Consider the following 12,049-nt stretch of genomic DNA (forward strand, 5'->3'; position numbering starts at 1 on the left):
GGCTAGGCGCGGCTATCCATTTGTGTTAAACCACGCTCTCTCTCGGGGTGACCTCTCACACCAGGCACATTCAGTGCCATTTGTTCGTCCTGTCATTCCCAAACACGGACAATAACATCGTGTGGCCCCAAACTCAACACTTAACGGGATTTTGACCAAAATGCCCCATTCTGCCACATAACAAATGCAAATGAAGCCTCGCCCAGTTACATTTCCCCTTGCTCACCAACAGATGGCAGCAGAGAGCACCCTCCCCACTGGCGCCTCTGTCCACCTGGAGCTCTCAAGCAGCTCTGAGCCGCTCTTCTGCCTGTTCACCAACAGCTAGGGAGACCGGATGTCCCGATTTTATAGGGACAGTCCCGATTTTGGGGGCTTTTTCTCATATAGGCACCTATTACCCCCCACCCCCTGTCCCGATTTTTTACACTTGCTGTCTGGTCACCCTACCAACAGGTGGCAACACCGAGCTCCCTATACGCTAGGGTTTCAGGCCGCAGGGCATACACCCTGAAAAGCACACAGTGTAATAAGATAAATGCACGAGGGTGGGGAAACTGAGGCTCAGAGTGGGGAAGTGACTGGCCCCAGGTCACAAGCAAGTCAGTAGCAGACACATAATTAGAACCCAGGTCTCAGTTCCATGCAGTATCCACAGGACACTTGCAGGCTGAGAGCTAGTCTGATGTCTGGCATGCAGCACATAATCACTAAGCTCCACCCATCTTCTCCTTGACTTGGGGGTCCAGCCAGTGTCCTTTGCTGTAGGATGCTTAGAAAATGCAAAGCAGCAGGTCTCCTCCCTTCGGGCCAGAATCTGATCTCAGCTACACCAGTACAATTCACGGTGTTCCACCAGCGTAACTCAAGAGACGACATGGCCGGCCATTGGACCATGGAGCTAAGACCATGCAGAGAAAGTGCCCCCAGCCCTCGCTCTAGGTTCTCCAGTAGGTTCCTCTTTCCATCCTTGCCCACCAAGGAAGTGAACATCCAGGTTTGGTGTGACTGACATGGCCCTTGCAGGCAGCAGAAGTGTCCAAGGATTCTGAAGTCACATGGTCACGCCCGTTGGTATTTTCTGCCCGGCCGCCCTGAGGATCATTAGAGAGGTGGGCCGACATCATTCACCCAGCACTGCCTGGTCATTTGCACCGGAGGATGGGCAGGGCCCATTTAGACCAAGCAGGGCCCAGATCTTCCAAGCCTTCCACAACAAAATCAAAATCACAGCTCTTCTCTTCCCCACCCAGCACTGCCTCTTCCTTCCAGCCCTGCTGAGTCCCTGGCTGTTGTTCTCCCCTGCCCGGATTCCTGGCTGCTCAGATCCATGGGGCTGCTCAGCAACGTCTGCATCCCATCGCCTAGCTGTAGAAAATCCTGCAGTGTGCGCAGCAACCTGCCCCAAGGGACCAAAGGAGCAGGACCATGCCAAGGGACCCGTGCTGCATGCTAAGGAGAAGGGGGGCGCCCGGCTGTGGCCAGACAGCTTCTGGGAGCTCAAGGGAGTCGCTGAGACAAAGCCCCCTGGGGGTATCCACAGCCACACCCTGCCCATGCAGAGCTCCAGGGTGGGGGAAGCTCTACGTAAATATAGCCTTGCCCATGGGGCATTAGGGCCAATGCGGATCCTGACTGCTCCCGTCAGCCAATGGAAGCCTTCCTCTGTCATGTTGGGGGCCCAGCGACTGACACTTACAAGGCAGCTGTCTGCAGCCCCATGGGGACTGAGGGTAGCATGCACCTTTGGAGCAGAGAAGGAAGAGCTCCCTGCGTCACCTGCATAGAGCCCAACCGCCCAGCTGTCGGCCCGGTGCAATGAATTTCAACCAGACTGAAGCCACGTGCCGCAGTACAAACCTGGCCCCCATTGCCTCCGCCTGGGGCAGATGCCCTGCATGCTTCATTTGCAAATCAGAGGCCACCTCTGTTAGAATCAGGCCCCCGCCTACCTCCCATAGGATCCCTGGAGAAACATCAGTCAAAGCAGCGAGCCCAGCCCACACCCCCAGCAAAGTTTTCCTCCTGCCCGTTTTCCGTGCTCCTAGCCCTCCTCTGAGTTGAGTCACTCGCTAGACACTTTGAGTCTCTTCCTTCAACACAGAGTCGTAAGCCTGATAAACCACAGCAGCCAAAGGGCACGCATCAGACCCAGCCGGGATCGTCACAACCGCGGGCCAGGCCCCTGAGTTAGGCTCAGTCGCACAAGTGGGAGCAGGTGCTTTTCCTGGATCCTCTCACACCCTGGCGAAGCTTGTCTATTACCCCGGCGGCATGGGGGTTCTTCCCCCACGAGTGCCGGGTGAGCTTGTCAGGTTACATTCATGCACCGGTTTTAATATAGGCTTAAATGGCAGCGGCACCAGACCAGAACATGGATTCCAGCCATGTTTTCTTTTCGGCAAGCCCAAAAACGAATTGGAAGAGTTGGCAAAGCTGCCAATGCCCTGATTTTGACTGGGCCATTCTTAAAGTCACGGGATCGGTTAAAACAAAACAACTGCCACCCCAGAGTATCAGTTGCCTCGTGCTGGAAGGATGTTACGCCATGGCCTGGCACAGGTAGGTCTCCTCACCGACAGCTGCAGATTTTCAAAGCTGGGCACCTAAAACAGAAAGACAGTTGTGTGATTCAGGTATTCGCCTAGCACTAAGGATAGATGGGGTCAAGTTTTGCTTTGGTCACAAATTCCGTCGGGCCGGTCACTTTTTGCCTCAGTTTCCCAATCTGTAAAATGGGGATGGTTAAACTTCCTTTCTCCAACCCTTTTTCGTCTCATCTAGTTAGCCAGGGAGTGCTCTGTGGCCAGGACTGTCTCTTACACGCAGCACAGCAAGGTCTCTGTCTTAAATTAAGCCCCATAATTCATATTTAGGCACCTAAATAACAACTTGATTTTCAAAGCAAAGCCCTGGGAGTGGTGGGGCCAACATCTCGGAAAATCAAGGTGCCGATTTGGCTGCCAAACCCTGCACTTAGGAACTTTTGAAAAAATTACCCTAAGTGAATTGGTAGCCTAGGGCCAGATTTTTCCAAGGTATTTAGGGACCTGAAGATGCAGCTATGAACCTAATGGGATTTTCAGAAGTGGCTGGCTGCCTAACTCTGAACTCAGTGGGAGTTGGGCACCTAAATACCTTTGTGAATCCCCTGCCCGCAAGGTGGTGAGTTGCATCTTTAGGCATCTAAATACCTACCAAAATTTGGCCCCAGCAGCCCACTTCCCATTGAAAGTAAGTGGGACTTAGGTGCTTTTGAAAATTTGAGCCTTAGCCAAACTGCTGGCTTTTAGGTTTCAGAGATTTGGCCTAAGTCTTAGCTCTTTCAGCCTCAAACAGCCAAATTGTTTCCACTTTAAAAGCAGAACGAATCCCCCAGCAGAGCACCATCTCCTCCCACTCTGGTCCCCAGCCCCTGTCCCATCTGCTCTCTTTCTCGTGCGTGGAGATGACTAACTCTATCCTGTTTATAGGACCCACAGTTGTGGCTTTTAATCGGCAGCGTTAATTCCTGTGTTTAGTTCTCGGAGTGTGAAATACAGCTGCCCTTGCGTCTGCTTTCTCCTGCCGTGCCCCACCAGCTTTCTAACCCTTGCAACTTCCAAGCCCGTGTGCGGGGCTCTAGCCAAAGCCCTCCAGAGTCAACGGACGGACACCTAGTGACTTCGGATCAGGGCCCTGAGTCTGAACAAACCCCTCCCCAAACACTCACTGCTGCACAGAGAGGAGGAAGTCAAGGCAGGGTCCCTGGGCCTGCTAGCGATTAGGCTAGGGGGTTAGCCCAGCAGCTGGAAAAATCAAACCACATTTTCCTTCTAATTTGCTGGAGAGGGAAGTCTCCCTATTACAGTTTAGGGATGTCAGGACCCTCGAGTTAACCCTTTGGGTGCTGCCTAATGGAGATGGTCCAGGAGTTCATAATGAATCCCCAGGGCCTCCGCCACATGCCACCTACAGGCACCTGGAAACACTGGGATGGCACTGGCCCACTGGCACTTCTGATGAACCCCCCTCCCCCAGCCCCTGCCTTCCACCCAGCCCTGCAGTGCAGCCTGGCAGCCACGGGGTTAACGGGCTCCCTCTCTGGCAGGAATGCGTTTGGGGAAGGGATTCTTCTCCCGCCACACTGGGGTTTCCAGCCCCTTCGCTGCTACCAGAAGAATGTGATGAATCGAGGGTTTTCAGACCAGCTTTGCGCTGTAATTGCTATAAGTCGTCGCCACATGGAATCCAGCCCGGCAGCCCCAGCCCTGGGCTGGATAGGTACCCGCACTGCCAGTCTGGCCTGTTCTGCCAGGGTCCATTAGCGGAAGTGGATTGAGACCAAGGTGGAAGGAGCATGGGTGGAGGTGGAGAGGAAGCACCCACTATAGGACCCCACCACCCCAGCACCTTCAGAACAACTAACCAGGTGGATCCTGTTCAACTGATCACTCTGCGGGCTAAAAATGCAGCAAAGTCTAGTGGACTGAGCAGAGGACTGGGACCCAGGAACTCCTGATTTCTAACTCCTGATTTCTAACTGCCACCTGCTGGCTAGGGAACTGAGTAATCACCTTAGCAGGAGGCAAACTGCTAGGTAGGCGTCTTTCCGCATAGGCTTGTCCGTCAATTACATTGCCAGCTCAGCACAGCTGCTCCTCCCACACTCCATGCAGTTGGGTGGCTAGTCCGCCTTACCCAAGGCATTAGGGCTTTGCATTAAGAATGCAAGATTGCAAAGCTGGGGGGGTATATTTTGGATGGCTGTTGGAGATGGAGGGTTGGAGCTGACTGGCACCAGCACTGGAGCCAGGAGGAAGGGGGGCGGGGGGAAGTACATGAGACTTTAACTTCTTATTTCCGTTCTTTAAAGGTAAGGGGGCAAGTAGGGCGTGTCCCTGCCAGCGGCATCATCACTAAACACAGTCATCGTCAGTGAATGTCCAATTTTTTTATCCTGCTTTGGTGTCCCTCTGTGCACGGCTCCCGTGAGGCCAGGAGAACGGGGAGCTGCACCGGCCTGGGAATTAGCGGGTGAAACAGCCCTGTTGCAGCTGCTCGTGACTGATCTGTGCATCTCTAACGTGTGAGCCCCATTTAAAAATGACTGGAAGGAAGACCAGCCCTTCACGGCTAGCAGGGAGAACATCTGCTGGAGGAAACATCCTGAAGGAGCCCGTGTCAGCACTCACCTTCCAAAATACGCCACGGCCTCACCTGGACTTCAGGAAATTGGAGCCAGGCAGGAGCAGATGCATATGCCTGTGTAATACAGCAGCAGCTAACCCTATAATTCTCCTCCTTCCCTACCCGTGCAAGCCAGCTCCCTGCACCTTCAGCCACGTCCCAGTAGGACACAGGCAGCTGCCTTCTTGACCAGCAGCAGGGAACAAACCAGTGACCTCCTGAGCGAACAGCACGAGTCTGCACCACTTGTACAAAAGAGCCAGGCTCTCAAGCCGAGAGGTGTCCTAGACTCACATCCTCTGCAGATAATCATCCGACCCACACCTACCCACCAACCCAGTGGATCACACAAGGAAAATGTGGGAAAAATGAACTGAAACGTGTGTCTGAGAGTGGTGCGCCCCGTAATTTACAGATCGCAATTTTTCAGTGTAAAGTCTGTTTTTAAGCTGTGTCAGATACAGCCATCGTCCCCCGGCCTGCCGATCAGCAGCTGCAGCAGGATTTAACCCCCTTGCCCGACAGCTCCCTGGCTTTGACCCTTACCACTTGAGCTATAGAAGTAGCAGCTAGCCCCTTTCCAGACCAGCCGCTGGAGGAGGATTTATTTAACCCACATATTACTCACGGGTTACACCATCATTTCGTAGGCAGCAGTTGACTTCTGGTGCTCAGGAATCCTGGTTCTATTCTTGGCTTAGGGGGAGACGTGTGGGTAGAGATAGGGCAACCAACACTCTGAAAGACAGCATGGTGCAGCAGATAAGATTGGGGGTCTCCTCTTAGAGCATTTGGTTGTGGGCCTGCCATGACCTTGCATAAACCTTCTGCTAGCTTATTTAAAAAACGGAAGGAGGGGATTGGTCAGCAGCTGTTCCCTAACAGACTTCGAGGTGGGGTTCATGGTCTTAGTTCATAGGAACTGCGAATGACGCGGGAATTGAAACAGTGCTTTGAAGAGGTTAGATTTGAACTCATGGTTAGAGCTGGGTGAATAACACATTTCGAGTTTTCTGCAATTCAAAGAAAATTTTAAAAATTGAAACATTTGGACCAAACTGAAACATTTCATTTCCACTGTGACCATTTTAAAACTTTAAAAACAAAGACCATGAAAGGGGGTTTTGAAACAAGGAGTCCCTTCAAACCAAAACAATCAAAAGGTTTCATTTCAAAAATGTCTAAACAAACCATTGATGGGGGGGTGGGAACTATTTTTTTTTTTAAGTTTGTTTTTTTGACAGAAACAATTCAGCGACATGGACACGAATTTTCAAAACGTTTCACTGTTGCCAAATCTGCACTTTCCTCAGGGAAAAAAACCTGATCAAGTCAGGCAAATGGGACAAATGCCCACTTTGCCAAAAAGGGTGGGATGGCCAGGACAGGGCTTAAAAAAGGGAGTGTTCTGGCCAAAATGGGATGCACGGTCACCCTATGCATCACAAAATTAGGGAAATGCTGGGCTGGAAGGGACCTTGAGTGGTCATCTAGTCCAGCCCCCTGCACTGAGGCAGGACCAAGTAAACCTAGACCAGCCCTGGCAGGTGTTTGTCCAACCGACTCTTGAAAACCTCCAGTGACAGGAATTCTCTAACCTCCTTTGGAAGCATGTTCCACAGCTTAACTCCCCTTATGGTTAGAAAGTTTTCCCTAATATCTAACCTAAATCTCCCTTGCTGCAGATTAAGCGCATTACTTCCTGTCCTGCCTTCAGGGCACATGGAGAACAATTGATCCCTGTTCTCTTTATAACAGCCCTTATCCCATGTGAAGACTGATCAGGTCCTCGGTCTTTTTTTTTTGCAGACTAAATATGCCCAGTTATTTTAACCTTTCTTCATAGCTCAGGTTTTCTAAACCATGTGTCATGTGTGTTGCTCTCCTCTGGCCTCTCTCTGACTTGTCCACATCCTTCCCAAAGCGTGGCACTCAGACTTGGACACAGTACCCCAGGGCTGAGTGCCGAGTGGAGCGGGACAAATACCTCCCACGTCTTATGCAGGACGCTGCTGTTAATACACCCCGGAACGATATTAGCCTTTTTTGCAACTGCGTCCCATTGTTGACTCATATGCCAGATCCCTTTCAGCAGTAGCACCCGCAGCCAGTTAGTCCCCATTGTGTAACTGTGCATTGGCATTTTACTTGGCACTTGCCTTTACTGAACTGCATCTTGTGGAATTCAGACCAATTCTCCAGCATGTCAAGGTCATTTCAATGTCTAACCCTGTCCTCCAAAGTGCTGGCGACCATCAGCCTGTGTCCCATCGAACCCCCGTGCCGTAAGCACTTCAAACTATCCTCAGAGTTTATGGTCTGTGCCTTGGGTTTTGCCGTTTCAGTGAGATTTATACAGAAAGAAAAGGAGTACTTGTGGCACCTTAGAGACTAACCAATTTACTTGAGCATAAGCTTTCATGAGCTACAGCTCACTTCATCGGATGCTGTAGCTCACAAAAGCTTATGCTCAAATAAATTGGTTAGTCTCTAAGGTGCCCCAAGTACTCCTTTTCTTTTTGCGAATACAGACTAACACGGCTGTTACTCTGAAACCTGTCATTTATACAGAAGAAAGAGTTAAAGCTGAACTCTATAACTTTGATGATGGGGCAGCTAATGCTGCCCCATTAGAAAAAGATCCCCGATCTTAATGGAATGGGGGAACAGCTGGTGCTGAGAGCACATCTGGCTTGGTGGAGCCAGCTTGTGGTTGGGTGCAGGCAGGCTTCTCCCTCGGGTGGGTTGGTGTTACAGCTATTTAAGGGTCATGGCTGCCCTCCTGCTTCCCTTTTACCCCCTGCAAGGGCCATCTGACAAGGTATTTCCTCCTGCAGTTGCCATTACTCAGCAAGGCCCAGCACAGGCAATTAGGGGACTCGATTTTTCCCCTACAAGCTCTCTGGGGCAGGACAGGGAGGCGACAGGGTGGGAGTCGCTCAGAGCTGTCAATTGCCAGAGGGATCGCAATAACACACAGGGAGCAGTAGGCCACTCCCCTTGCATCACCCAGGAGCAAGGCTCACCGGTGGTCTCCACCCCAGGCCAGGCCCGAAGAAGGCCCAGCGTAGAGCTGGTTGGGAGCTTGTCCACTAAAGGTGTTTCCATCCAAAAAAAAAAAAAAAAAAGCTGATTTGTCAAAACCAAACCTATCCCCGGGAGAGATTCCACAGATTTCTTGACTCGACAATTTTTGAATTTTTTCCCCCCTGAAACTGGCCAGCTTAATGGAATGATCTGAAATTAGCCGGAGTCTTTCCACTTCCCGGCCGGATGCAAGATGGGATAATTGTTCAAAGTCTCAGTTTTCACAGGAGGAGAAAACCGGTTCCCACCCAGCTCCCCTGGCAGGTTTCCTGCAACGGAGCACGCAGGGGAAAGAGCAGTGAGGGTTGGGGGCTGTTTGAGCGCCAGCCTTCGATTCTGGAACCAGGACCAGCAGAGTTGAAGAGTTTGAGGGGTTTTCCAGCACGCCCCTCAATCCCAATCTGTAGCGCTCCCTGCTCTTCCAGACTTGGGGCCCACCCAGGGCTCTGTCCACCCCAGCCAGTAGCCTCTCCTGATATTCCTGTTCTGCCCCACCACATCCCCAAGCGCGCACGGATCTGCTGATGTCCCGCAATTCCCACTCCCATCCCCAGGCTCCTCGCACAACAAAGCTCTGCTAAGCCGTATTTGCATTCCCTGTTCTTCCGGACCCAGAGCCTGCAATCAAAGTCTGCCAATGCCCCTCATGGCGGCCCTGCAGCCCCTCCACCCCCTGGTTATTCCAGCCCCGGCCTCCCCGCCCAATGCCCCAGGCTTTCCCAGCATTGGCTCTTACCAGACTTTGTCCTTGGTCTCTGGACACCAGCACACAGCTTCTCGCTCTGCCATGGCCTGCGCCCACAGGCAGGGGACTGAGCTCTCCAGCCAGTGCCAGGGCCGGCAGCGGTGGAACCCAAATCGCACCTGGACCATGAGCACTTCACAGGCATGTATTACACCTCGCAGCACACGCCCCCTTCCCCTGCTTACACGCTCTGTCATCGCACCAATTTGCTGATGGGTAAATGAGACACAGGGAGCAGCAGATCAGAGGTGCCTAACCTCTAGGCAACGCTGCCCTCCCACCCCCTATGGCAGGGCCCTTCCAGGTAGTATTTGAAACTGAGGGGTGGGGGGGAAGGTTAGAAGTGGTCAAGGGCTCTCATGTATTCATGCATAAAATTACCTCAAAACAGCCTGGAGGGGAGGTACCCAAATGCTGAGCACTGTCCCCCGGGGAATGTTGCATGCTGCCCAGCAGCCCTCCACCAGGCAGAGGCAATCAGTGCAGGAATGGCAGGGGCAGGGAGGGGGGAGTGTTTCATGTCCACCCTCCCCCACATGCACCAAATGCCTCTTGCTCTACTAAAGCACAGGGATCTCCACCCCCAGGTGCCATCATTAGTAAGACAGGAGCCAATTGGGGAGGCAGTATTGCCTAATGGATAGTGGACTGGCCTGGGACTCAGAAGACATGGGTTCTAGTCCCAGCTCTGCCATTGGCCTGCAGGTGACCCTGGGCGAGCCATTTCCCTTCTCCGTGCCTCAGTTTCCCCATCTGTAAAACAAGGATCATGACACCGACCCTCTTTGTAAAGGGCTTTGCGAACTATTGATAAGAGCAAGGTATCGCCTCCACAGTGGAGCTTTAGGCGAGGCATTGGAGCCCTGGATTCTGTTACTGACTTGCTCTGGGATCCAATGCTTGCCATAGAATGGCAAGATTCAAAATAAATTGGAGCAATGAGAGTCTAGTGGAGAGAGCACTGGACTGGGAGTCAGGACTCTATTCCCAGCACTGCTGCTGACTCTCTGAGACACGCGGGCTGACTCATTTCATCTTGGGTCTCAGTTTTCCCATCTGTAAAATGGAGATAGCCTCATGGGAAGGGTTATCTAAGTACTATGTTAATGAGCCATTTCCTCTACTGTTGGATTCTTTCTAGTAGTCCCATCCACAGCATAAGGACCCCAGATGCCGCAGCCACACTAGAGCATCCAGCCATCTGCATGGATGCAAACTCCCGGCACAGATACAGCTGTGATTTGCACCCCAGAGCAAAGGAACCTTCCTTAAAACTATGGCTGGCTCCACCGGTACAAATCAGAGTTTGTAGCAGTTCCTGCTAGGACCTACCCCTGCTGCGGCTACAGCAATTCAGCTGGAGCTGCCCTCCCAGTGCATGTCCTTTACAACAGGCAGGGCTCTCTCAAGATGGTCTCAGGCAAACATATCCTACGAGGGATCTCGGGCAAAAAGCCAGGACCCCCCCCAAACAGGCCCAGCCCATTCACCAGGAGCGGTTGGGCGGAGGGAGGAAAGAAGTACAATTCCCCCCCCCCGAGTTTTCAGAGCTGCAATCCCATGCACAACAGAGGTAGTGGTTTGACCACCTCATTACCTTTGCATGTTTAAGTTGCCTGGAAGGGAGTTTGGCCCCTGACATTGAATAAATGGGCCCTAGGCTCCTCCGCCCAGCAATAAGACATCAGGGTGTCCAGTTAGAGAACATTGCAGGCTTCATGGGGTTAACTGTGCTGGGAAATGGACTGAGAATGCAGCATTTTGCCTTTCCCCTCTAAGTCACTCACCCGTCTTAACTCTCCGTTGGGGCGGGTGGGTGTGGGGTGCTCTATGGGAAGAGAGACCCTTACTCAGGGCTTAATTTGTAATGAAAAAGATGCCAAGGCTCAAGCAATTATTTTCCATTCATAACGGATGCAGGAAGCCCAGAGGTGCCAGGGCTTAGCCCTGGCACAAATTAAGCCCTACCCTTCCTGCCACTGGATGCCCTCTACCGGGGCTCTCGGCAGACGGATGGGGCATGGAGATCCAGCACCCCTCTCAGGTCAGTGGGGGGGCACTTGAGCAGAGAGGTCAGGCTGCCTGGCAGCCAGGCAGGGCGGAGGAAGGTTGCCCAGCGGTTGCCCAGGCTGGCCCAGCTCCGACGCCAGGTCTCTGCTGAAAGCGTAAAGACTAGGGCCTTAAAAAGGTAGCTTCCAGGCCTTTCCGCCAGAAAGGAGCAGGCATGAGCAGGTGCTAGATGCTGAGCTGCCAGGGGCACGTGTTTCTCTCCCTGTCTGGGGGGGGGGGGGGGGGGGGGGGGGGGTTGTTTGAAGAGTTGGAGAAACTCAGCTCCAAACGCCAACAGCCTGCTAGGGCTCAATCTAGTTTGTTGCTCTGCACGCACACGCACCTGGCAATTTCAGCAGCTGGGCACTAGGTGGCGCTACGGGCTAAACCACCAAAGCAAAAAAAAAAAGCCCTGATACAAACTTTATTGGAGCCTAAAGTTAAGCCCTTAGCCCCTAGAGCAGTAGCCGGATTTCTGGAGGTACTGAGCAACCTCCAAGCACCCTACTCATAGGAACCCTAGCCCTGGGGCGGGGAGCCATACCCATAGGAATGGGTTCCTATTGGTAGCCTACCCGCCCTACGGCCAGGGTTCCTAGGCGCAGGGCTCCCCGAGCTAGGGGCAGGTCCTACGGCAGTCCAAGGGCTCAGCCGTCCCACCCTCGCCCCAGCCCCGAGACTGGTACAGAGCCAGGTTCCTTAGAGCTGCTGCACCCCCACCACCAATTCATAGTCCAACTATCACAGCCCTCTACACGCAGCTTACTGCAGAGACACGTGGGGCAGTTTGTCACAGAATCCACACCATGTGGTTAGAAGCTGCCATGGCCCATCTGACTGCCTGGGCTCTACACCCAGCTCCACCACTGGCCAGCTGGGTGGCCTTCTGCAAGTCACGGCACCTCCGTGCCTCAGTTTCCCCATCTTTAAAACCAGGGTAATGCTACTAACCGCCTTTAAAAAGCACTTGGCGATCAACCGATGAAAACCGCTGCGGTT

General features: G+C 52.8%; 1 protein-coding gene across 1 annotated transcript in view; it reads right to left on the bottom strand.

Annotated features, from left to right (window-relative positions):
* Positions 1–462: 462 nt before the first annotated feature.
* E2F2 (E2F transcription factor 2) overlaps positions 463–12,049 on the bottom strand; it is a 41,301-nt gene continuing 29,714 nt past the window's right edge. Inside the window, exons 8-9 of the transcript XR_006286587.1 lie at positions 5,798–5,907; positions 463–2,606 (exon numbers count right to left, since the gene is read on the bottom strand). The gene's annotated coding sequence lies outside the window, so the exon portion shown is untranslated. The remainder of the gene's footprint in view (positions 2,607–5,797; positions 5,908–12,049) is intronic.

This window comes from Chelonia mydas, chromosome 19 (assembly GCF_015237465.2).
Source record: "Chelonia mydas isolate rCheMyd1 chromosome 19, rCheMyd1.pri.v2, whole genome shotgun sequence".
Classification (NCBI taxonomy): Eukaryota; Metazoa; Chordata; order Testudines; family Cheloniidae; genus Chelonia; species Chelonia mydas.